This window comes from Nicotiana tomentosiformis, chromosome 2 (assembly GCF_000390325.3).
Source record: "Nicotiana tomentosiformis chromosome 2, ASM39032v3, whole genome shotgun sequence".
Lineage (NCBI taxonomy): Eukaryota > Viridiplantae > Streptophyta > Magnoliopsida > Solanales > Solanaceae > Nicotiana > Nicotiana tomentosiformis.
Window position 1 is genome coordinate 188,116,390 of NC_090813.1, and position 27,142 is coordinate 188,143,531.

The window sequence follows — 27,142 nt, forward strand, 5'->3', positions numbered from 1 at the left end:
TAATCTTAACTTAGTCCGAGAATTCTATGCAGGGTTTGATCCACAGAGTACTGAACAGTTGGTGCCGATTGATGGACGATTGATAGATTTTTCACCCGCGGCCATATGTAACTTTTTAGGTGCTCCGGATGTTCCTGTGGATCCATTGGACCACTTCATTCGACGGCCTACATACAGAGAGTTGAGACGCATGCTTTGTGGTGCTGATTCTACGGCAGCATGGGTCCGGGATAAGATAACGAATCGGCACAAGAGGTTTCCCAAGAAGAAGATGAGGGCGGAGGCTCAAGTGTGGCTTAAACTGATAAATGCACGGCTCCTACCGTGCAATCATGACACACTCATTAGCCATGAGAGGACCTGTGTACTCTACTTCCTCATGACGGGTCAAAGGGTAAATGTGGTTCATCTGATCCACTACCAGATGTCTGCATTCAGAACGAGTAAAAAGATCGATCGACTGCCATTTTCCAATTTTCTAACTCAGTACTTAAGACACGAGGAGGTTGAGGAGGAGCCAGAGTTTGACCACACCATTGATCAGCCCCTACGACAAACGGACATCACTAGCCTCCGACTGAAAGAAGAGACTGCCATGACATCGTTGATAAGTACCGAGCGCAATGCTCGGGATGATAGTTTTATGAACCATCTCTATGGGATGATGGATTTGCAGCTAAGGATAGGAGGTCGACATGACACATTTGAGGAGAGGACTGAATTGGAGCACCGGTACCCGCTCAATGCTCATGCCCAGCAGCTGGTTGGGTTAGGAGATGGATACAGACTCCCCAATGATGAGGTTATCAACACACCGGAGCAGTCTAAAGCTGAGCCAGAGCAGTCAGATGGTGATGGAGATGATGATGATGAAGATGATGAACATGATGAGGAATGGAGAGCGTCAGAGGATGAAGACGTTGCTTGATCAGGGAGTTTCTTTACACCCTACTCATTTTTCGTGTTTTGTCATTTTGTGCATGCACTGAGGACAATACATGATCTAAGTGTGGGGTGGAGACTTGTACACGGTTAATTTTAGTCATTTAGTTATTTAGTGTTAATTGTTTTAGTGCCGTTAAAAGAAAAAAAAATAAAAAAAATGTTGGACTCATCCCGACAATGGATCTCCCAGACAGTTTTCTTGAGGGAAGTAAGTCAAAAGAAAATACCAAAAAGATTTTTTGTGTGCATGTATTGTAGTAATTCCCCCTTGGTTTTTCTTTGGGATGCGGTTCTTTTCCAGGGGATTTTAGTTGAACCGGGCGTAGTTAGTTCTAATTTTTAGGAGTAGGAACCACGAAGCTATGCATTTAATTGTACCAATATCTCTTAGCTTTGTTATGCCTTGAGAATAGTTAGTACTATGGTTGTAACGCTTAGGCTCGGTTTTTGACTCTCGCATAAGTATCTTAAATCGTAGATTCCTAATTTTGCCTAACTGCTTTGACTGGAGTGTCGCAATGAAACCAATCCTGAGTGAGTTATGTGCCATGCGTGTGTTAGTTTTGTATGTATTCTGTGCATTGCATTTGATGTCTAGAACTTGCCCTGTGTGTGTGCAAAGTGAAATAGTAGTCTTGTTCAGTCTGATAAGTGATATAGGCGTTTCTTTGTTAAGCCAGATATATATAGTTTACCCACCTAAAAGTTATGTAACGTAGTTAACCCCTTTGAGCCTGTAATCCTGTTTCTTTGGCAACCACACTACAAGCCTTACCCAATTGTTTGAATTAACCATCTATTTGAACCTTTTCACCTCTAATGAGCACTTGAATTGTTATGAACTTTGTAAAAGTTAAAGTGTGGGGTGGTTGATTTAGTTTTTGAGTGGAACTAATGATATAAGGATAAAGGTGAACTGTTTTGAAAAAGTAAGAGCCGCTTGAACTGAAAAAGAAAGAAAGAAAAAAAAAATAGTTATATTGTTGGGAAAAAGAATATTCTTTGATAAGTGGTGACTCTTAATGTAATTATGCGTAAATAAATATGGGGTAATATAAATTAAAGTGAAGGTGGAATGTTTGGTTTGGCACAAGTATGGTATGTGTGTTAAAGTATATGTATTAAAGTGCTTAAGGGAGGTATAGTCACTCATATCCGACTCGCACCCTACATTACAACCAATGAAAGTCCTACTTGATCTTAGACTGAATGAACTCGATTAGTAGAGTATTACACTACGGGCAAGCCTATGATGCATCATTTGTGGCATATGAATGTTATTTCTGAGAGCGAGTGAATTTTATCTATCTTGAGTTCCTATGTTCTTAAAATTCATTATGTGTGGAACTAAGCTCTTTGATCGGGTGAGGGCACATGATTCATAAAGGAAAGGTAATGTTGTTGACATCCATGTCAGAGTAAGTAAGTGAATTGTGAATAAGGCATGGTATTTGTGAGTCGAATCTTGAGGCGAGGATGTCACACTTGTGTGCTTAAACTATTTTAAAAATTTTTGGTGTAATGAGTTAGGAGAATTGCTTAAAAAGGTCGTATCTATAAGTGTAGTTTGATTGCTCGAGGACGAGCAATGTTTAAGTGTGGGGTATTGATGTGTGGCTATAATTCCATAGTTTCGTACATTATGTGCCTTGCATTTTACATGCTTTAATGATAAATTGCACTTTATTTGTGCATAATGGAGACTATTTTATGTGTAGGTGAATTGGAGATGAAAGTAGAGCAAAAGAGATACTTAAACATTGAAAGTGTGCTCGAGAGCAGTGAAAAGGAGAGACCTGGCGAGGCCAGCCAAAGGGCAAGCTGGACCAGGCTTTAGCCTGGCGAGGCCAGCCTAAGGCCAGGCTGAACCAGGCTTTAACCTGGCGAGGCCAGCCAAATTCCAGGCGTTAGGCTGGCGATGCCAGGCCTAACGCCAGGTTCAATCCGAGTTTTGAAGACTTAATTCATTCCGGGTTTGTAGGACTCGGCCCACACGTTTAGGGTTTCTTCTACACATATAAATAGACCTAAAACACCACTTGGAAGGACGTTTTTTCAGCAGCCAAGAGACTTGGGCAGCCAGAGGCAAGAAGAGCTGGTGGAATCACCCCTTGGGAGTTAGAATCATCTATTTCTACATCTTTTCATCTTTACTCTGTATTTTAATAATGCTAAATATTTGGGATGTTGTTACTATGAGTATGATTAGCTAACTTCCTAATCTAAGGTTTTGATGGAACCTATTGAAGGATGATTTTCTTGTTACGTTAATATAGATTTGCCGTAGTATTTTCTCTATTTGTTCAACTATATTATTCTTGTGGTTGATTGAAGGGCCCTCAATTAGCTGTGCCTATTTAGTATGTATTATTCGGGAGAGAGAGTGCATATTTAAGTAGTTGTTGAACAACATCACTCCTAAACGTATATGAGGGATCAATACAGAGGTTTAAAGGTGGTTTTAGGGATAACAAAACCTTGATGCGATCTGAGTGAGCTGTACTTAATGCCAGCTAGCGTAATTCGAGAGAATATGCCTAGTAAATTGTGGTAATTACTCGGGAGAGAGTTACGACAGTTAGAGTGCTCATGTCGATAGAGAAGACTTAGGCAAATTTGTAGAAAACGTAGCGAAAAAGATTCCGACAATAGGGAAAATCACAACCTTAGATCATTCCAATTCTTGTTTACAACCCGTTCATAGTTAGTTGTTAATTATTACATTTTCATAACATAATATTTAGTTAATAAAACCCAATATGTTACTTAAATATTTCTGAAGATTGATTGTGTGAATTTGTGCGAGTCTAGTAGCTGTGTTTGGTTGGTTAATTCCTTATGGGATTCGACTCCGGACTTATTAGCCGCAATATATTTGCAACGACCGCTTAGTCTTTTTTATAAGGCATAGTTGGGCGTGATCAATAACATCCAGTTCAATCGGAATAATCTTCAAGAGTAGATGTGATAGTTCAATGAGTCGAGAATCTCCATGAATCCGACTATCCCAAAGGAAAAGTCCTACTCTCTCAGCCATAAGTTGAAACTGAGGTAAGACATATTCAATAATTTCATGCCTCAACACAACCGTTCACTTTCAATCATGCCTCAGTCATGGTGGCACTTGATTTAGCAAGATAACGTGAGCTGATGCAATAATCCATATTCTCCACGAGGCGAGGATAGACATGATGCATGCCTTATTTCAACTGCATGTAGTAGCCAAAATCATATAAAATTGTTTCAACCTCTTGTCTTTTGCGAGTCATTATATAATTATAGTTTTCCAATTCGGAATAAGAAAGTTGGACATATGTACAAAAAAAATGCCAGCTCCAATTTTAGCATTTCAATTAGATCCACGTCAACAGCCTTTTGATCATCTTCATTCTTTAAGCTCTCTATGAAATCCAGAACATTAACAATGTCCTTGCGAAGAGCAGAAAATGACACCTGCCGAAACACCAAACATTATATGAAATTCTCACAAACAAAGATAGTTAATTCTCTATATATTATGTTCTTATAATTTGAGCAATTGGTTATGTATCCAAAATAAGCATGTCAAGAAAGATGGTTACTATGGATTTGTTCAACTGCATTAAAAGAATATGTTCAGCTGGTGTTTTTTCCCCTTCAATTTACTGGATTATGCACTAAAAGAGGGAAATACATGTGAGGCGCGTGTATTTCACTACTAAACACAGATGTGGTAGTGGCTTCAGGGTGATACTAATTGCATTTAAAAATAGTTCAAGGGTAATAGGATCGCCGCAAAGATAAAGTGTGTAGTTGAAAATCCGACTATATGTCAGGGGTACTTATGCATTTTCCCGTCAAACATATAAACACAACTTCTTGAAAATTATAACTAACCAGGATTGATAAGCTTTATAATGTTTAGTTGTTTTTTTCTTTATTCTTACAACTAGAAGTTTATAATTCTATCAATAAGTTCCTATTCTTTGTCATAAAATAGTGAATGCACATGTCTCTAACTGCAAAAACTCGCTCGTACTCAGTATTTATACCAAATCATACTTACTTAATTATAATGGTTAAGAGATTTAATACTGTAAAAATATATATTAAGTGAAAGAAATTTATGTGCAGACACATGGCATGCATCTGTTGGTTTAGTATATAAAGTCAAAACTAATCGGAAAGAAATAAAATAAAACAACAAGAAACAAAATTTATCTGATTCATGATATTAAGAGAAAAAGTAGCATGGACGTCATGGATTTCAATTTCTTCAACCGTAGGTTCATTTGCCTCAATAGTTTTAGCTTCAGGTTCAATTGCTGAAGTATGAGGTAAAGAAACGGAAGTAGAAGTGATTAAGCGAAGGAGGGAATAATCACAACATACGTCACAGATTTCAATGTCTTCAACCATAGGTTCCTTTTCTAAAGTGGGAGGAGCAAGTTTCTGCAAATAAACACCAATAGCATCAAGGTACAACCCAGAACGCCCATGAAATCCCACAATAGCTACACCTTCTTTCATCACAAGTGAAAATGGGGTTCCACCATCCTCACACCCAAATGGTCCATAATTCTTTGCATTAGTTATAAAACATAGAGATTTTATAACCGACTGGACATAGAAATATCCAAATGTCCCCTTGATGCCTGTTAAATATTCCAAAGGAGTTGCCTCAATAACAACATGAGATTATTGCAAATCACATAAATAATTAGCAGGGTCAGGAATTTTAATTTGACAAGAATTCAGAAAAGTGCAAGAATGTTATTAGGATTCGAAATCTATGACCTAAAGCAAATTTGGATACTTAGTTGAATCCTCTCAATGCAAAGGAAGTTAAATATGAAGCAACAAATGCATTCACATCTTTGACTTGACAAATGCTTATATAACTATAAATTTTACGATGTGTATACTGGAAATGCAAAAAGTTGCTACATTATCATATTAAGTTGTCCTATAAAGTGATTTTTCATATCAAGAGCCTGATAAGGTAACTTGAAGGCTGTAAGATAAATGAATAATTTGCTATTACTAGTTTAATTGTCTTAATAAATAATGTTTTACATAATTTAAGCTCATCGCTATGACATGACATAAATTTAACTTGAGAAGAACGTGACAATCATGAGAAATAAATATGTCGATCATAATTTTTTGGACTTACCTGTCACGCCCCGAACCTAGGAGCGAGACAAGCACCCGGTGCCTCACCTAACCTGGCGTACCAAATTGCGACTAAGGGACTCTGAACATATAATGTCATACTTTGGCCATGGGACCACCTTGCAAGATAATTTGCAAAGCAAAATATAAAACTGAATGGAAACTAGTGCTAACTAAACATCAATATAAAGTTAAGCCGACAAGGCCGTCATAGCTACTACAGCTGACAAACCATCAAATATACATACCAGGCCTACAAACCCAACATACTGCACTAACCAACAGGATATGTCTACAAGCCTCTACTGATAGATGTACTATGATCGGAACATGGCCCCGACCTACCCATAACATATATACAGATATACATAAGATGTACACAACACTCTAGACCCGGTAACTCCGAAAGACATAGAGCTTACCGATCAGGCTGAACTCGGAAAACACCTACTGAGGAGATCTACTCGTCCGTCTATCTGAACCTGCATGCATGAAATGCAGCATCCCCGGAAAAGGGACGTCAGTACGAAATAATGTACCGAGTATGTAAGGCAATAACATAACTGAAAATCGAAACTGAACTGATAATATAATAACTGGAAGTAACTGGGAGTCAAAGATGATCTGGAGATATACTTACCTACTGATACTGACTCAACTCCTTCAATATAGTAAGTAAAATAATTGTACGGCCTTATAAGGCTCGGTATATATATAACTGCTCTGCCATAGTAGGCTCGCTCATAGGCGCTCGGCCATACTAGGCTATGTATCTCGGCCATGCTGGGCTCGCTCATAGGCGCTCGGCCACAGTAGGCTCGGTATATAACTTTCCATCTGATCAGAGGTTGCCCAATAGGGGCCTGCCCATCGATTATAGCTCGATGGTAATGAAAATACTGTAATACTGTATATATAGGCTTGCTGCTCTCTTGACTGGAAGAAGACAATACTAAAATTGAATATAGAGTCTCGATAAGGAATAATATTGTAACTTATGAGACTAGAATAGTGTGAATAAATTCATGAATATGAACTTCTCTTTTTGTCTCATTACTAACACATGTAGCTACGAGATCATGCCAAAATGAAGGAAGGCTTAGCCTTAACATACCTTATCACAATCTTTCCAATCACCAAGTTGAACTCACCTCTTCGCACCTTAATCTACAAGAATGATAATAATACTATCGTTAAGTTACGAAAGGTACAACTATCGCACAACGAACGACAAACCTATTTTGTATTAAAACGGGCAGCATCTCCCCTATAATCCTTACTTCCTCCAAATTCAAGATAACACCAACAATACAAGAATAGAACAATAACAACATATATACATCATTTTTCAGCCCTATATACACCATCAAATACTACAAAACAGCCCAACACACCCCAATCTCTTCGTACACAAAACGACCACCGTAGTAGTGTCAAACGACCCGAAAATGTTATGACGAACGACCAGCCAACCACCCTACATTTATATGGTGTTTATAAACCCCCTTCCTCGTCCAAAACTCCACAAAATAGTAGTAAAACACGCAGCCCAACAGCAACACAAAACAGTCCACAAAATAGTCCGCTACAAGTGAATAACTCGAACTCACGGCTTCCGATCACCGTCCCGTGAGTTCTTACAAGTATAGAACGACTTACCATGAATTTACAGAAGAAAAACTGGATGAAAGAGAGCAGTAAACTCACCTTATTTGTTGGATAACTCAGCTCCTATCTTGGTTCTTCAAACTCTAGGTTTTACCTCCAATTAGAACTTGAAAGGGAGAGAAAATCAATTAGGGTTTGTGGGAAATTTTTGGGAGGATTCTTTGCAGAGCTTATGTCTGGTTATTATGCTCTATTTTAAGTCTAATATATGAAGAAAATAGGCCCTTAAAAGGCCTCTTTGGACGACCCGAAATGGCCCATTTTTGGGCTTTCATTTAAGCAAGTAGGTGACACACCTACTTGTCACCTAGCAGCTTGCGCAGTATCGCAAAAATGCCCATATCTCATTACTCCGATGTCATATTGACAAACGGTTTAATGAATTAAAAACTAGACTCATAGATCTTTAATTTGATGGGTGGAACACCCCATAACTCTAAGTATATTGGGAGAAAATCGCAGTTACATTTGACCCAAAGTTTCAGTAAAACTTATGAATGTAACTTGTGATGACTTTCATCAACTTTTGTTTCACAACTCTCTTGACTTCAAAACATAACACACGGATGTCATACGACTAATATAAATCATAACATAATCTCCTTATCATGTTAAGCACCCTAGTCTCACCCCAAAGGTATATGTTATAATATTCCCAACTTGTCGACTTTCGACGAAACATTATTTTCTTCAATTGCTTTAGCTTCTGAACTGTCCAACCCTCTTTGTACTTGTTGTTCATGATCTTCAATATTTGTAACCTCAGAGGTAACATGATTAACTTACTTTATATACTTTTAAATATTATCTCATTTTTGGTCCTACATTAGTTTGCTTACGACGCATTTTTACGTACGAAAATATAGGGTGTAACATTACCTTGTCTCTTCGACCTCCATCCCCACCAAACTTTGTTGAGCCTATGGTAGTACCTTGTTCAGTAACAGTTCTGAACCTGATGGAATCTATAATATCTCCATGAGCAATCAATATTTCTTTAATGGGACTTTTCAGCATGCAATTCTATTCTGATCCACCAGTGCCTCCCCATGGCTCCACCAATATTGAGTTTGCTTGATTGTAAATTACTTGATATCCCTTCACGTACACAACAAATCAATGGCTCGATTATCAAATTTTATCCCTATATTGGTAGTATTATTTTGCAGTGAAAAAAAGAAAAAGAAAGAATGAATATTTCTTATGATCATCTGTTCCTGATCATTGTTGGCGATTTGCTTTGATTTTTTTTGTTGTTTTTCCTTTCTCTTAATATTTCTTATGATCATCTGATCCTGATCATTATTTTTCTTAGTTAAGTTATTCATTCTATATAAGGAGTTAGAAGAGTAACATAAGTCATTAGTTTTAAGAAAGGGATCTGTGCTTGTGTGTAATGTCATGGGCTTCTTTCCATTATCGACCCATGACCCCTTGGACGCGCCCCGTGGCGTCCCGGCAAGCCTCACAACATCTAGCGCCATGGTCGACCCTGTGGTCTCGGCAGCGCCAAGTGACAAGCGCGTATGCGCCTCTATCGCCCCACCGATAATTAGTGCCATTGCCCAGCAGCTGGCGAATGCCATCAGTGCCGCGCGCACCGACAATGCCGCGCGTACAAACCATCATGTTGCCAATAGCACCACACGCACAAACAGTGCCCCGCGCACAGATCCAATGCCAAGCACCAACGCCCAGCCGCTGGTAGATCCAAATAGTGTCGCGCGCACCAATAGCAATGCGCGCGCAGACCCTGATGCTCAAGACAAAGTTGGTGCCATCAGACTTGCTTCCACCTTGTAGAAGACTAAGTCCTTTTCATTGTAATTATAGAGTAGTTTTACTTCATTTATTTTCAGTGTGCTTCTACAGCTTTCTTAGGTCAACTCATGTAACTTTGGTTTATTATTTTTAAGCATTATTAAGGGGGACCAAAGCATTCAAACATTCAAGCATTCAAATAATTCTCTATACTGGTGTCTCTCCCCCCCGACACCGCATTGCATCTTGTAATAGCTTTCATCATCATCATCATCAATACAATCATCAGCTTTCATCATTAATTGCTCATTTTTCGCTGCTCAATTGCTCACGATATTAGTTTTTTCGTACGACACTGACAATCTAGTCTAGCGTACGGAGGGGACCTCAGTTGGTGCATAGCAACCTCACTGACATTGGTTGCTTAGCCTTACGTCGCCCTTCCAAGGAATTTCAGGAAGGCGCCGCATAACAGTTGGTATCGGAGCCTAGGCTCGACATCGGATGAGGGATCTCATTGCCATCATCATCACCATTTATGACCATGGTGAATTATGGCGATCGCATCACGGTCCTCGAAGAGACGGTTGACGTACTACGACCCATTGTGGATACGGTGCCTGATCTAAAAACTAACCTAGTGCAAAGGTTGGACGACCTGGACCGCAGAATGCGGCAGGCCAAAGTTGACATAGCAAACATCAGTCGCGACTCTGAGAAAGACCGGCAAACGGCTGCCATTGAGGCAACCGAAATTCATGGCAAATTCGAGGAACTCCAACAGGAGCGTGCCGAGGATTTAGCCCATCGGGAACTAGAGGTAGATAGATTGACCATCATGCAGGAAACCATAGACAACTTGACAGGCCAGCTCAATATTATCAATGCTGCCCTTCAAAGCCTGCTTAAAGAAGGCGAAAACCAAATCAGGGGTGCCATGAACATTGCCCCCATGCCACAAAAGCTGAAAATTCCGGAGCCAAACCCATACAACGGAGCCCAGGATGCTAAAGAAGTGGAAAACTTCATCTTCGACATCGAGCAATACTTCGATGCCGTAGGACAATTGGAAGAATCCAAAAAGGTAGCAACTGCTGCCATGTATCTTCAAGGCGATGCAAAACTCTGGTGGCGAGTCAAATACGAAGCCATCAGGGCCGGTGAAGATACTCTCAACACATGGGTAGAACTGAAGGCAGCCATACACCTCCAGTTCTTCCCCGAAAACGTTGAATACAACGTACGGAGAAAGTTGCATGAACTCCGCCACACCAGGTCGGTGCGATACTACGTGCAAGAATTCTCCGCACTCATGCTAAACATACAGGATATGGGGGACAAAGACAAACTATTCACATTCATAGAAGGTTTGAAACCTCATGCTAGTATGGAGCTGCAAAGACAACTGGTAGATACCCTGCCCAAGGCCATTCAAGCTGTATAGTGCCTTGGGAATTATCAGTTGGAAATGTAGAAGGATAGGCCCCAGCCGCCTGTCCGAGGGGGATACAACGGGAGCCAACCTAGCAATGGTGGTCCGAATAGAAACGGAGGAGATCGAGGTGCATCCACATCCAAGACTCCTTCCTCAAGCAGTACCAGTGCTGCATCAGTCAACAATAATCATAGGAGAAAGCCCCCTTTAGAATGCCGTCATTGCGGCGGGGAATATTGGAACAATGAATGTCCTAATACACAGATCAATGCTCAACAGATTGTTGGAAATGAGTCAGATACCGACAACTCAGATGGCCCCGAACAAGTAGGTGCCTTCAACACATTTGTTGGCTCCATTCATGATACCTTGGCGGGAACCGGTGCCAGTAAACCCAAGAAGAACGCATGCCCAATCGTCAAGAAAGGGAAAGAAAAGGCGAACGAGAGGCCTCCCACAACCCAAAAGAGGACCTTAGTGTTCGTCGACATGAAAGTAAACGGCAGACCTATTCGAGCATTGATAGACACAGGTGCTAGCCACAACTACCTGGCCTCAACTCAGGTGCAACGCCTTGGTCTAGTAGTACAAAAATGCAAGGGTCGTGTCAAGGCTATCAACTCTCCATCTCAGCCAATGAGTGGAATAGCCAAAGAAGAGCCAATGAAGCTTGGCCCATACAAGGGAACATTCGACCTACGCATAGCTATCATTGATGACTTCGAACTGATAGTGGGATTGGAATTCCTCAGGCTGCTGCACCAACACCATCCCGGTACCATATGCCAACATATTCCTAATGATGGGAGACAACGGGGCCAAACCCCGCACCATACCGTGCATACCCATGAAGATGGCCGCTGGAAATATCACAGCCATGCAGTTAAAGGAGGGAACCAACAGACCTGAACCTACGGTTCTGGTTGCCCTCAACATAATCGAACAAACATCACATCATCAGCATCCAACAGCCCATGGCGCCTCTCATTGTGTGAGGACTTGCCAAGTATTCCAAAAGGACAAGTCGGATCACTCAGCACAAGCGGGACTCTTGGATCCGCTACCTGTCCCACAGAGACCTTGGGAAAGCATTTCCCTGAATTTTATCACAGGATTACCCAAGGTCGGAAATCATGCAACCATCATGGTGGTAGTAGACATATTTAGTGACTGCGACCCACGCTTCACTAGCAAATTTTGGACCCAACTCTTCAGTTGCCTCGGATCCAAATTGAGTCATTACTCAAACTTCCATCAACAAGCAGATGGCCAGCTAGACCGGTTCAATGACACGCTGGAGGAATATCTCCACCAATTTGCAACCGGGTCACAAACACATTGGGTGAAGCTTCTGGATGCTGCTCAGTTGTGTTTCAATTCACAAAAGGGTGCCCATACAAACAAAAACGCTTTTGAAATTATTACCGGACATCAATCGCTACTCCCACAGAATGTGAATGCAACAAACATGCCAACATCTCCTCGAGCTACCAGTTTCTCGACAGAATGGGAGCAAACTTTGAAGATAGTGCGGAGCTATCTTGTCAAAGCCCAAGAGAGGGCAACGAGGTATGCCGAACAAAACCTTCGCTTTGCCCAACATCAAGAAGGGGACAAAGTGATGGTGAGAACCCCGAAGCGGAACTTGTTTGCAAAGAGGACCCAAGATCCTCGCCTATTGCAAAAATACATCGGACCCTTTTCCATTGAAAGGTGCATCGGGAAATCCACATACCAGCTGAACACACCAGACTGGTGGAAAATCCATCCAGTCTTCCATTCAGCCGCCTCAGGCCATTTCAGAAATACATAGAAGATCATCTAGAAAGCCACTTCACAACACTGAGGGGAGCAGACCTCCCAACCATCAAGAGCCTGACCAATCATCATCCTCCTGCAGGTAAGGCTCCGAGGACGTCGCCAACTCAGGTGGGGGAGAATGTCATGGGTTTCTTTCCATCATCGACCCATGAGCCCTTGGACGCGTCCCGTGACGTCCCGACAAGCCTCACAATATCTAGCGCCACGGTAAACCCCGTGGTCTTGGCAGCGCCAAGTGACAAGAGCAAATGCGCCTCTGTCGCCCCACCCATAATCAGTGCCAGCGCCCAGCGGCTGGCGAATGCCATCAGTGCCGCGCGTACTGACAATGCCGCACGCACAAACCATCATGTTGCCAATAGCATCGCACGCACAGACAGTGCCCCGCACGCAGATCCAATGCCAAGCACCAGTGCCCAGCCGCTGGCAGATCCAAATAGTGCCGCGCGTGCCAACAACAATGCGCGCACAGACCCTGATGCTCAAGACAAAGTTGGTGCCATCGGACTTGCTTCCACCTTGTAGAAGACTAAGTCCTTTTCATTGTAATTATAGAGTAGTTTTACTTCATTCATTTTCAGTGTGCTTCTACAGCTTTCTTAGGTCAACTCATGTAACTTTGGTTTATTTTTTTAAGCATTATTAAGGGGGACCAAAGCATTCAAACATTCAAGCACTGGTGTCTCTCCTCCTCCCCCTTCCCCCCGACACCGCATTGCATCTTGTAATAGCTTTCACCATCATCAATACAATCACCAGCTTTCATCATTAATTGCTCATTTTCCGCTGCTCAATTGCTCACGATATTAGTTTTTCCGTACGGCACTGACAATCTAGTCTAGCGTACGGAGGGGACCTCAGTTGGAGCATAACAACCGCACTGACATCGGTTGCTTAGCCTTAAGTCGCCCTTCCAAGAAATTTCAGGAAGGCGCCTCGTAACAGTAAGTATGAGATGAAGTAAAGGAAGTAGAGGTGATTACGCAAAGGAGGAAATAATCACAACATATGTGAGAACTAGTTAATTTTATGGTATGGTCACAAAACATTACCAGTGAGTTATTAAGTGATCATTTTATAAATTAGTCCATAAATAAAAAGGAGAAATATGACAAATACTTAAACTAATTTTTCCTCTATAAAATTTACGTCTAACTTTTGACTTCTAATAAAACTTAAAAATATTATAAAATAATTAATATTGCTCTTCTTCTTGGAATATGTTACAATTTATTTTAAAATCTAGCGTTGAATCACGTCGTGTCTCTCCGTTTTCATCTCTATATTTCTTTGTTGCCACTGAATACTAAGATTCAAAGGTTAGAGGATCAATTTAAGGAGAGGAAAAGAGGCATAAACTAAAAAATTAACATATTGGAACCAAAAAGAAAGATGATAAAGAATTTGAAAACCCAAAGAGAAAAATGAAGGGAAGAAACCAACCAAAGGAGGGAAAAAAAGATACTATTATGCGTATCAGATTACGATTACTGAGAAAAGCATGAACATACCATAAAATGAAGTCAAGATGACGAAAAAATAGAAAAGAGCATTATTTTTATTTGATTGATCTTGGCTTATTGCTAATTGTTTTTTTTTTCAACTGAAAAGAGCTCTTCAATTGGAATTACCATGTTAAACTGTAACACTCCTCAAATCTATAAAAGTTTCAAGACACGCTAAATATAGAATTTAATTTCTTTTTTTAATCTTGCCTTAAGTGCATAAAAATTATACTTCTAGTACGGATTTAAACCCTTGTGATTGACTTTTGAGTTACTTCTCTATTTATAAATAATTGGATATACAATTAGGGGAATATTAATAATTTTAATATTATTAATTTTTAATAATGGATATAATTAAATATTAGTTAAGTCAAAAAAAAGAAAAGAGAAAGCAATAAAACAAAAAGGGAGTCACGTGACTAAAGCCCATAAAGTGGGTATTAGAAGGATAAAAAGGCTTAATGCCGTAAACAAAACAGAAAGCATTCTGTTTTCTCACGCAGACAAGAGGCTTAAAGCCTTATACGAAACAGAGGCAGCCACAAAGTTACTCACACACGAAAAATTCTAGGTTTCTTTATAAATCACTAATTCTTGAGCTCAGGTATATAAAATTTCTTATTCTCAATTATCCTACAGTATAAAAATTGAATAGTTAATTCCCTTCTTTCTTAGTATCAACAGTAAATTCCATGTTTAGGTATAGAACTTTAAAATTGATTAAAATACACTGGTTATTGTAGAATCGATTATTTAACGGGTATAAATTAGACTGAAGCATACGTATTGGCTCGAGGAGTTTGAAGTAAGTTGATATAACCCTTTACTAAAGTGGTTTAACTCACAAAAGCACGCATACAAGGTGTTTGATAAATTACTTAAAAGAGTTAATATGTACTTAATTGGAGCGAGTGAGTACCTATTAACTTAGAATTGTTCTAGCTAAAGTTTAGATGATTTATTATGATATATGTGCATAAATTTTCAGATTTTTGTGTTATTCTTATATGCCATTTTCATGTTGAAAACTCATGAAGAAGCAAGAAACTTTAGAGATACTTTTAAATGTTTATTTCATTCTTATGCCATGCTTTACATTTAAGGATACCAGCATGAGTATGTATAGGATGTTTCAGAAAAGATTTAGATTTGAAACGTCACAAGAAGAATTTTTAGAAAGAAAAGATTTTTGGGAGTATCTTTATTCTGAGAAGGGGTCATCGTCCAGGCCGAGGGTCCTGACAAAGGCATTGACTTCCTGAAACTACTTGTGCCAAAGCAGGGATCACACAAGCCGAGGGTCTCATTACTGAAAATTTACTTAGCCAGGCTAAGGTATGATACATGAATACTAAGAACCATGAAGCGAAAGGCACCTCATGGATTGGGCCTATTCGGTCAGGTTGGGATCGAACCCGTGCCGATCACATGGTGATTAAGACAGAAATAAGTCAGGATAGTTGGAACTCACGAATCATAAAGTGAAGTATTTTTTTTAGATAAGAAATAAAAAGAAAATATTTTCTTTTAGAATATTCATAATTTGCTATTATGCAATTATTTTAGAATTGTTCTTAGAAGCTTTATGTTTGTCCATGCATTTAGAACCTTTGTTCGTAAAGTATATTTTATTAAAATTTCGTCCCCTGTCGTTGAGACTCACTGAGTACAATGGATGGTACTGACGTTCTCTTTTGGGAACCTACGTTGGTCTATGGTACAACATAGGAACTGATTTTGCAGGCGAGCAGGCTACATGTTAGGGCTTTTTTATCTTCCACTACTACTGGTGAGCTCTGCTTTTGTTCGTGGAGTAAGTCCTCTTTATTTAATTATTTCTTTATTTACTTGGAGAACTAGCCAGACAATCTCATGTCCTGAGCAGTGCGTCAGTTTATCAGTAGAGGTTTCATAGACACAGTCGATGGGTTAAGATTCAGATATTTTTTTATAATAACTTAGCAATATTTCAGTGGTTACTACGATAAAGTTTTGGAGTTAGTTTATTTTAGATATTTAAATTAATTTAAAGTATTTGATTAAAGTATTTCCTTGCTGCAAGTAAGGTTTGAAGTTATAATAAATTTGATAAGCGCAGATGGTTTGCTCGGTCAAGTTTAGTGATCGGGTACCGATCACGGCTTGTTCAGAAAATGAGTCGTGACAAACTTGGTATCAGAGCATCAGGTTTATGAATTCCTAGGGGTCTATTAAGCCGTGTTAGTAGAGTATTATTTATGGGTATGAAGCGCGCCATACTTATAAGTAGGAGGCTACAAGCAATTAGGAAAAGCCTCATTCTTTTTCATACTTTAGAACGTGCAATAGAGCCTACCTCTAAGAAATTATCTAATATATTCGTTTCTCCAAAACTCGCAGAAATGGCTCTTACTCGCAATTCTGACACCGACACTCATGATGCTACTCAAGAAACTATTGCTACTATTGTGGCTCAAGGTAGAACTAAGAAGGCTTCAACTCAGAATAGGAAGGATAAATCTACAAAGGCGGTTCAAGTACCCCGGGTTGAACATGAAGAAGGGGTGGAGCATGATGGGCAAGTACCTCAGGATCCAGTGCCAACCCCAACAGCAGTTTCGACTCAGACAGTTATATCTCCAGAGGTGGGTCAAATGTTTAATGCTTTAAATAGTGCTATGGAGATGTTTAAAGCCTTCATGGCCAACCAAAACGAGAGAAGAGATGAGATTCCACCTCAATCAAATAGACAGAATAATTCTGAGTCCTCAAGAGTGAATGAATTTTTAAAGCTGAGTCCTTCATTGTTCTGTGGTACTATAGTTGATGAAGATCCAATATTGTAGCTGGAGGGTGTCAAGAAAGCCCTCTGAGCGATGAAGGCATTTAATGATGAAGTTATGGAGCTGGCTGCTTACCAGCTTAGAGATGTGGCTGGCGCTTGGTTTGAGATGGGGGAAACGGAAAGATATGAATATGATGGTCTGCCTACTTAGGAAGAATTTGAAGAGGCCTTCATGGCTAATTTTATACCTGAAAAGGATAGGGAAGCTAAGGCTACAGAGTTCGAGCAGCTCAAGCAAGGGAATAAAAGTGTGCAAGAGTACTACATAGAATTCATAAGTTTGGCTAAGCATGGTCCTCACATGGTTAAGACAGAAAAATCAAAAATTTGCAGGTTTGTTGGCGGTTTGGCTTACCACATTAAGGATACGACATCAGCTGCAGCAGTAGGAATGACGTCTTTCTCCTCTGTTGTGGGATTCGCTAAGCACTTAGAAAAAGACAGACGACAAAGGAGAGAAGAAAAACAGCATAACAAGGAAGCCCGAACAACGGGCGAGTTTAATAGTACATCCAGCAGAGGTGGATGGGGTTCCTCCAATAAGGAGTCATTAGCACTAGCTCAGTCCAGTCATCAGTCAGGTAGTGGGTCTTCCTTCAGACGTACTCAGAGTTATGGAAACCAGTCTCGCCAGAATCAGAATTTTAGGACATCATCGTTACATAGCCAGAGTCATGCTCAATATTCACAACAACAAGGTCTTTGTGGTACATGTACGCAGCAACATTCAGGCCCGTGCAAGCTCGGCTTTCACGATTGCTATCATTACAGAGACATCGGTCATATAAAGGCCAACTGCCCAAAGTTGCGACGTAATTTCAGTGGGGGATCAGCTCGTCCTTCTAGTTCCTCAGCTACTACAGTTGCACCACCTCAGACTCATGGTTCTCATAATCAGGTCGAGCATGGAGCAGGCAGAGGTGCAGACTGAGTTACTCAGGGAGGGGGACCACCCCGTTTGTTTGCTACACTTGATCGTCAGAGTGTAGAGGCATTTCCAGAAGTTATTACAGGTATACTTCTAGTCTGCTCACATAATGCTTATGCCATAATTGATCCAGGTTCAACATTTTCGTATGTGACCCCATACTTTGCAATTAACCTCGAGCTAGAACCTGAACAACTTAGTGAGCCATTCCTAGTATCTACTCCAATTGGCGAGTTAGTGGAAGCCACAAGAGTCAATAGAGGTTGTATAGTTTCAGTCCAAGGTCGCAACAACGAGGCCAATCTCATAGAGTTAGAAATGGTGGATTTTGATGTGATCATGGGTATGGATTGGTTGTCTTCCTGCCATGCCATGTTAGATTATCGTGTTGTCATGAACCAAAATCCTAACCTGTTATGATGGCGCCTATCTCGATACTAGGCAAGCCGATAATCTCGATAAACTATAATTTCTCTTAAGTTTGAAAATATAATAATTTAATACAATACAAAATTCCACAAATACTGACTCGAACACTTTCCAAAACCTGGTGTCACTGAGTACATGAGCATCTAATATGAATACAAGTTTGGAAAATACGGTATATAATAGTCTGAGACCAAATACAGTAAACAAGGAGATAGAGAAAGAGAGACAAGGTCTGCGGAACACGATAGCTACCTCAAAATCTCCTGAAAATCAACTGCGCAAGATGATCAACACCCGTTATGTCTGGGAATACCTGGATTTGCACATGAAGTGCAGGGTGTAGTATGAGTACAACCAACTCAATAAGCAATAATAATAACTAAGGAACTGAATATAATGACGAGCTACACAGTTATAGTTCACTTTCAGTAATTCCAGCAAAGAATAGACATGCTTTCAAATCCGGCAGTTTAAGTCAAATCAATTTTATACAGTTCAAGTTCATATAATCCGGATATAAAATCTTTCAGATATTTCACAACAATGACAGATAGCAATCAAGTGCAACAACAAATGCAAAGCAAGCACATCCTCTCAGGCAACAGTCACTCAACTCGTCACTCGACTCTTAGCCCTCAACACTCACACTCAATGGGTACCCATGCTCACTGGGGACGTACAGACTCCGGAGGGGCTCCTACAGCCCAAGCGCATTAATTTGCACGGATAACTCACGTGCTACACGGACAACTCACGTGCTATAATATCCTGCACGGACAACTCACGTGCCATAATATCCTTACCTCACTAACAGGCCCTCAGCCTTACTCACTCCTCCACCTCTCTAGTCTCTCGGGCTCTCAGAAATCACAAAGATCAGCCTAAACAAAGATAACATAGCGCATCAACAAATATCAAGAATGACCGAGGTATGATACGCAAGTAAAATCATGACTGACCATAAAATAACAATTAGCAAATAATTCAACAAGTACGTGACCTATGTGGGTCCCAACAGTACTATTACATAGCCTAAGCATGATTTCTAACATGATTTACTGTCAAATTTCTTCAACACATAGAGAGCATATAGCTAACAACAAGTTATTCAACTTTACAGTTTCACGGGACGTACCAAGTCACAATCCCCTCGGTGCACGCCCACACACCCGTCACCTAGCATGTGCGATACCTCCAAAATAATCACATGACACAAAATCCGGGGTTTCATACCCTCAAGATCAGATTTAAAACTGTTACTTACCTCAAGCCGTGAAATTCTTGTTCTGCAATGTCCTTTCTTTGTGAATTGGCCTCCTAACGCCTCAAATCTAGCCATAAATAATTCATTTCAGTCAATAAAATTCATTGAAATTAATTCAATAAGAAAATGCTAATTTTCCATAAAAATCCAAATTTTAGCTCAAACATCGCCTGTGGGGGCCACGTCTCGGAACCCGACAAAAGTTACAAAATCCAAAAACCCATTCAACCACGAGTCTACCCATACCAATTTTACCAAAATCCGATCTCAACTCGACCCTCAAATCTACAAATCTTATTTCCAAATTTCTAAGTTCCAATCTCCGATTTACACCTCAAATCATGTAATCTAGTCGGATTATTCGATAATAATTCAATATTATGGAGTAGAAATGATCACAAGGGACTTACCTCAAGTTTTCCTTGAAAATCTATCAAAATCGCCTCTCCTCAAGCTCCAATTTGTCAAAAATGGCGAATGGGACGAAGTCCCTGTTTTATAATGTTGCCCAGACAACCTCGGTTCTGCCTCGATCTTGGCCTTCGATTGAGGTGCTTGATCCTGGGTCTCGATCCTGGGCCTCGATTATGGCTCTCGACCCTGGCCTTCGATCATGTCTTCAACCCTGGCCTTCGATCATGTCTTTGACCCTGGTCTTTGATCATGGCCCTCGACCCTGTGCTCGATCGTGGCTTCGATCCTGATCCTTAACCCTGCCTTCGATCGTGTCCCTCGACCTTCGGCTCGATTGTGGCTCCATTTTGGGCTTGAATCTGGCAGAAGAAATTTCCAGTAGAAGGAAATTGCAGCACCTGTTGTAGTTCAATTTTTGATCTGTTAACCATCCGAAACTAACCCGAGGCCCTCGGGACCTCAACCAAATATACCAACAAGTCCTAAAACATCATACGAACTTAGTCAAATCCTCAATTCACCTCAAACAACGCTAAAACCATGAATTACACCCCAATTCAAGCCTATTGAACTTTAAAATTTCTAATTTCTACAAATGACTCTGGAACCTGTCAAATCACGTCCGATTGACCTCACATTTTGCACACAAGTCATAAATGACATAACGAAGGTATTTAAATTTTCAGAATCGGATTCTGACCTCGATATCAACAAGTCAACCCCCCGATCAAACTTCCCAAAAATTCAACTTTCGGCATTTCAAGTCTAATTCCACTACGGACCTCCAAATAATTTTTCGGATACGCTCCTAAGTCCAAAATCACCATATAGAGCTATTGGAATCATCAAAATTCAAATCCGAGGTCGTTTACACATGGGTCCATATCCGGTCCATTTTTCTAACTTAAAATTTTCAATTATGAGACTAAGTGTCTCATTTCACTCTGAATTCCTTCCGGACCCGAACCAACTACCCCGGTAAGTCATAAAATAACTATAAAGCATAAATTGAGCAGTAAATGGAGGAACGGGGTTATAATACTCAAAAATACCGGCCGGGTCATTACATTCTCCCCCTCTTAAAATCCTCGAACGGGTTTAGAATAATACCTGGAGTCTCAAATAAGTGTGGATACTTGCTCCGCATCTCATCCTCAATCTCCCAAGTAGCTTCTCCAGCTGGCTGGCCTCTCCACTACACCATCACTGATGCTATGCTCTTTGACCTCAGCTTTCTAACCGGTCGGTCTAAAATAGCCACCGGCTCCACATCATAAGTCAAATTACTGCCCAACTGTACTGTATTGAAATCCAGAATATGAGACGGATCCCCGACATACTTTCGGAGCATGGATACATGGAACACTGGATGAACACCTGATAGACTAGGTGGCAAAGCAAGTTCATAAGCCACCTCTCCAATTTTCTTAAGTATCTCAAAAGTCCCAATATACCGAGGGCTCAACTTGCCCTTCTTCCCGAACCTCAACACACCCTTCATGGGTGAAATCTTGAGCAGAACCTTCTCCCCAACCATGTGAACAACATCACAAACCTTTCTGTCGGCATAAATCTTTTGTCTAGACTGTGCCATGCGAAGCCGTTCCTGAATTACTTTGACCTTCTCTAAAGCATCCTGAACCAAGTCAGTACCCAATAGTCTAACCTCACCTGGCTCAAACTAACCCACTGAAGACCGACACCGTCTCCCTTATAAAGCTTCATACGGAGCCATCTGAATGCTTGACTGGTAGCTATTATTATAAGCAAACTCCGCGAGTGGCAGAAATTGATCCCGAGAACCCCCAAAATCAATGACACAAGCGCGTAACATATCCTCCAATATCTGAATAGTGCGCTCGGACTGTCCGTCCGTCTGAGGGTGAAATGTTGTACTCAACTGAACCTGTGTGCCCAATTCTCGCTGCACTACCCTCTAAAACTGTGAGGTAAACTGCGTACACCGATCTGAAATAATGGACACCGGCACACCGTGTAGGCGAACAATCTCGCGAATATAAATCCCAGCTAATCGCTCCGAAGAATAATTAGTACCAACTTGAATAAAATGTGTGGACTTAGTTAGCCGATCTACAATCACCCAGACAACATCAAACTTTCTCAAGGTCCGTGGGAGCCCAACTACGAAGTCCATGGTAATACGCTCCCACTTCCACTCCGGAATTTCAAGTCTCTGAAGCACTCCGCCCGGTCTCTGATGCTCGTACTTTACCTGTTGACAATTTAAACACCGAGATACAAACCCAACTATATCTTTCTTCATCCGCCTCCACCAATAGTGCTGCCTCAAATCCTGATACATCTTCGCGGCGCCTGGATGAATAGAGTACCGTGAACTGTAAGCTTCCTGGAGAATCAGCTCACGCAAACCATCTACATTAGGCACACATAGCCTGACCTGCATCCATAATACACCATCATCTCCAATAGGGACTTCCTTGGCATCACCGTGCAGGATCGTGTCCTTAAGGACAAGCAGATGTGGATCATCATACTGGCTCTCTCTGATGCGATCATATAAAGAAGATCGAGAAACCACACAGGCCAAAACTCGATTCAGCTCGGAAACATCCAATCTAACAAACTGATTAGCCAAGGCCTGAACATCCAAGGTCAAAGGCCTCTCTGCTACCGGTAAGTATACTAAGCTGCCCAAACTCTCTGCCTTACGACTCAAGGCATCGGCCACCACATTGGCCTTTCTGGGATGATAGAGAATGGTGATATCATAATCCTTAAGCAACTCCAACCACCTTCGCTACCGTAAGTTAAGATCCTTCTGTTTAAACAAATGTTATAGACTCCGATGATCGGTATATACCTCACACTGGACACCGTACAAGTAATGCCGCCAAATTTTCAAGGCATGAACAATACCTGCTAACTCAAAATTGTGGACTGGATAATTCTTCTCATGTACCTTTAACTGTCTGGATGTATAGGCAACCACCCTACCGTCTTGCATCAGCACTGCGCCGAGACCAATACGCGATGCGTCATAATACACAGTATAAGACTCTGAACCTGTAGGCAACACCAATACTGCAGCTGTAGTCAAAGCTATCTTGAGCTTTTGAAAGCTCTCCTCACATTCATCCGACCACCTGAACAGAGCACCTTTCTGAGTCAACTTAGTCATAGGCGATGCAATAGACAAGAAACCCTCCACGAAGCGACGATAATAACCGGCCAAGCCGAGAAAACTCCGAATCTCATTAACTGAAGATGGTCTGGGCCAATTCTGAACTGCCTTTATTTTCTTCGGATCCACCTTAGTTCCTTCACTGGACACTATATGTTCCAAGAATGCCACCGAACTAAGCTAGAACTCACACTTAGAGAATTTGACATAAAGTTTCTCCTCCCTCAGCCTCTGTAATACAATACCTAAGTGTTGTGCATGCTCCTCCCGACTACGTGAGTACACCGGAATATCATCAATAAATACTACGACAAATAAATCAAGATATGGCTGAAATACACTATTCATCAAATGCATAAATGCTGCTGGGGCATTGGTTAGCCCAAAAGACATCACAAGAAATTCATAGTGGCTATAACGAGTTCTGAATGCCGTCTTTAGAATATCCAAATCCCGAATTTTTAACTAGTGATACCCATATCTCAAATCAATTTTGGAGAACACCCTCGCTCCCTTAAGCTGGTTCAAATAAGTCATTAATACGCGGCAATGGATATTTATTCATGATTGTAACTTTGTTCAACTGCCTATAATCAATGCACATTCGCATAGTACCATCTTTCCTTTTCACAAACAGAACTGGTGCACCCCAAGGTGACACACTAGGCCTAATAAACCTCTTTTCAAGGAGTTCCTGAAGTTGCTCTTTCAATTCTTTTAACTCAGCGGGTGCCATACGATACGGAGGAATAGAGATAGGCTAAGTGCCCTGCACCAAGTCAATACCAAAATCAATATCCCTGTCGGGTGGCATACCCTGCAGGTCTGCAGGAAATACATCCGGAAAGTCTCGCACGACTAGTACTGAATCAATAATAGGAGTATCTGCATCAACATCTCTCACAAAAGGCCAAATATGACAAACATCTCTTTCCAACCATACATTGGGCCTTCAAATAATAAATTACTTTGCTAGGAATAAAATCTAGAGAACCTCTCCATTCAACCTTTGGCAACCCCGGCATCGTCAACGTCACGATTTTTGCGTGACAGTCCAGAATAACATGACATGGAGACAACCAATCCATACCCAGGATTACATCAAAATCAACCATATCGAGTAATAAGATATCAACTCTAGTCTCCAGTTCCCCAATAGTTACCATACACAACCGATACACAAGATCCACAGTAATAATATCGCCCACTGGTGTAGATACACAAACAGGTGAAACTAAGGACTCACATGGCATATCCAGATAATGAGCAAAATATGATGATACATATAAATAAGTGGAACCAGGGTCAAATAATATAGAAGCCTCCCTGTGGCACACTGAAACAATACCTTGATCACTGCGTCTGAGGCAACAGGATCTGGCCTGGCTGGAAAAGCAAAGAATCGAGGCTGCCCACCACCTGATCGCCCCCCATCTTGGGCAACCCCTATCTTCCTGACCCCCACCCCGAGCTGGCTGGGCGGGTGGTGTAACTGCTGATGCTGGTGCCATCGGTCGAGAACTCTACTGTGGAGCCCTACTCAATAGCCTAGGACAATCTCTCTTAAAATGACCCAATATTCCACATTCGAAACAACCCCTCCTTTGACGGAACTGCTGCTCCTGATAACTTGAAGAATTACCTATAGAAGCCTGAGCAGATGAGGCATGATGAGAACTCTGTGCTGGTAGTGCACTGAATGAAGACTGACCTGAGTGAGCACTGTAAGAACCATGGCTAGCTGATGTACCACGATGAGCTGGACGACCCGCCTGGGCATGTCTATAAGAACGACCCCTACCACGATAAAACTGTCCCCCTGAAGGAACACCGCTGAAATCACCGGAACCACGAGGCCTCTTAGCCTCCCTTTCAACCCGCTCCTGGCTACGAACCATCTCAATCTGACGAGCAATGTCAACAACCTCGTCGAAAGTAGCACCAGACACTCTCTCTGTAGTCATGAGTAATCGCAGCTGAAAAGTGAGGTCATCTATGAATCTCCTGATCCATTCCCTATCTGTGGGAATCAACCAGATAGCATGACGGGCCAATTCTAAAAATCTCATCTCATATTGTGTCATGGACATATCGCCCTGACGAAGCTGCTCGAACTACCTGCGCAGCTCTTCTCTGCGGGACTGAGGCACGAACTTCTCCAGGAATAGACCGGAGAACTGCTGCCAGGTAAGGGGTGCTGCACCGACCGGCCTACACCTCTCGTAAGACTCCCACCATCTGAAGGCAGCCCCAGAAAACTGAAAAGTAGTGAATGAGACCCCACTGGTCTCTAGAATACCCGTTGTCCAATGCATCCGCTGACACTTATCCAGAAAACCCTGGGCATCCTCTGATTCAGCACAGCTAAAAGGTGGAGGTCGAAGCCTCTAAAATATCTCAAGTCTCCTCTGCTAATCATCTGCCATAACAGGAACTACCGGGGCCTGAGCGACTGCAGCCGGCTGGGCTGGTAGTGCCCCCGGCATCTGAAGTCCATGTACTACCTGGTCTGGAGTACGGGCTACAGGAGTATGAGTACCTTTCCCAGCTTGAGAAGTGGCAGGTGCGGCCTGAGCCGAAACTACCTGAGCAAGACCAGTGCAAGCTGCCAATATCTGGGCCAAAGTCTCCTGAAGGCCTGGAATCTCAATGGGCACAGCTGGTGCCTGAGCTGATCTTGTCGGCTCAACTATATCTGGAATATGCTCCTGAGCTGGAGCAACTGGTGGTACTACAGGTGCTGGTCCAACTGTGGTACGAGCTACACCTCGACCTCTACCTCAGCCCCGACTTCTACCATGACCTCGGCCTCTCGCGGCCCTAACTGGTGGCACTGGTGGCTAACCGTCTGATCCGGTAGTACATGTCCTCACTATCTATGAGAGAATAGAATAGCAGAAATTTAGTTTCCATAATCAACAAATTCGCATGACAGAATACAAGAAAGTAAAATTTTCCTAAGGGTTCTGTAGCCTCTCGAAGATAAGGCCTGGAATCTCAATGGGCACAGCTGGTGCCTGAGCTGATCTTGTCGGCTCAACTATATCTGGAATATGCTCCTGAGCTGGAGCAACTGGTGGTACTACAGGTGCTGGTCCAACTGTGGTACGAGCTACACCTCGACCTCTACCTCAGCCCCGACTTCTACCATGACCCCGGCCTCTCGCGGCCCTAACTGGTGGCACTGGTGGCTAACCGTCTGATCCGGTAGTACATGTCCTCACCATCTATGAGAGAATAGAATAGCAAAAATTTAGTTTCCATAATCAACAAATTCGCATGACAGAATACAAGAAAGTAAAATTTTCCTAAGGGTTCTGTAGCCTCTCAAAGATAAGTACATATGTATCCGTACCGATCCGCAGGACTCTACTAAACCTGCTCATGACTCGTGAGACCTATGTAACCTAGGCTCTGATACCAACTTGTCACGACCCAAAATCCCAACCTGTCGTGATGGCGCCTATCTCGATACTAGGCAAGCCGATAATGTCGATAAACCACAATTTCTCTTAAGTTTGAAAATACAATAATTTAATACAATACAAAATCTTACAAATACTGATACGAACACTCCTTAAAACCCGGTGTCACTGAGTACATGAGCATCTAATATGAATACAAGTCTAGAAATTACGGTCTATAATAGTCTGAGACCAAATATAGTAAACAAGAAGATAGAGAAGGAGAGATAAGGTCTGTGGAATACGACATCTTGGGATTAGCTGGCTACTATAAAAGGTTTGTAGAGGGATTTTCCTCACTTGCAGCTCCATTAACTAAGTTGACTTAGAAAGCAGTTAAGTTCCAGTGGTCAGACGCTTGTGA

General features: G+C 41.5%; 1 long non-coding RNA gene across 1 annotated transcript in view; it reads right to left on the reverse strand.

Moving 5' to 3' along the window:
• Positions 1-4,329: 4,329 nt before the first annotated feature.
• Positions 4,330-27,142, reverse strand: part of LOC117274755 (uncharacterized) — a 28,195-nt gene continuing 5,382 nt past the window's right edge. Inside the window, exon 3 of the long non-coding RNA XR_011414449.1 lies at positions 4,330-4,398. This is a non-coding gene — a long non-coding RNA (uncharacterized lncRNA). The remainder of the gene's footprint in view (positions 4,399-27,142) is intronic.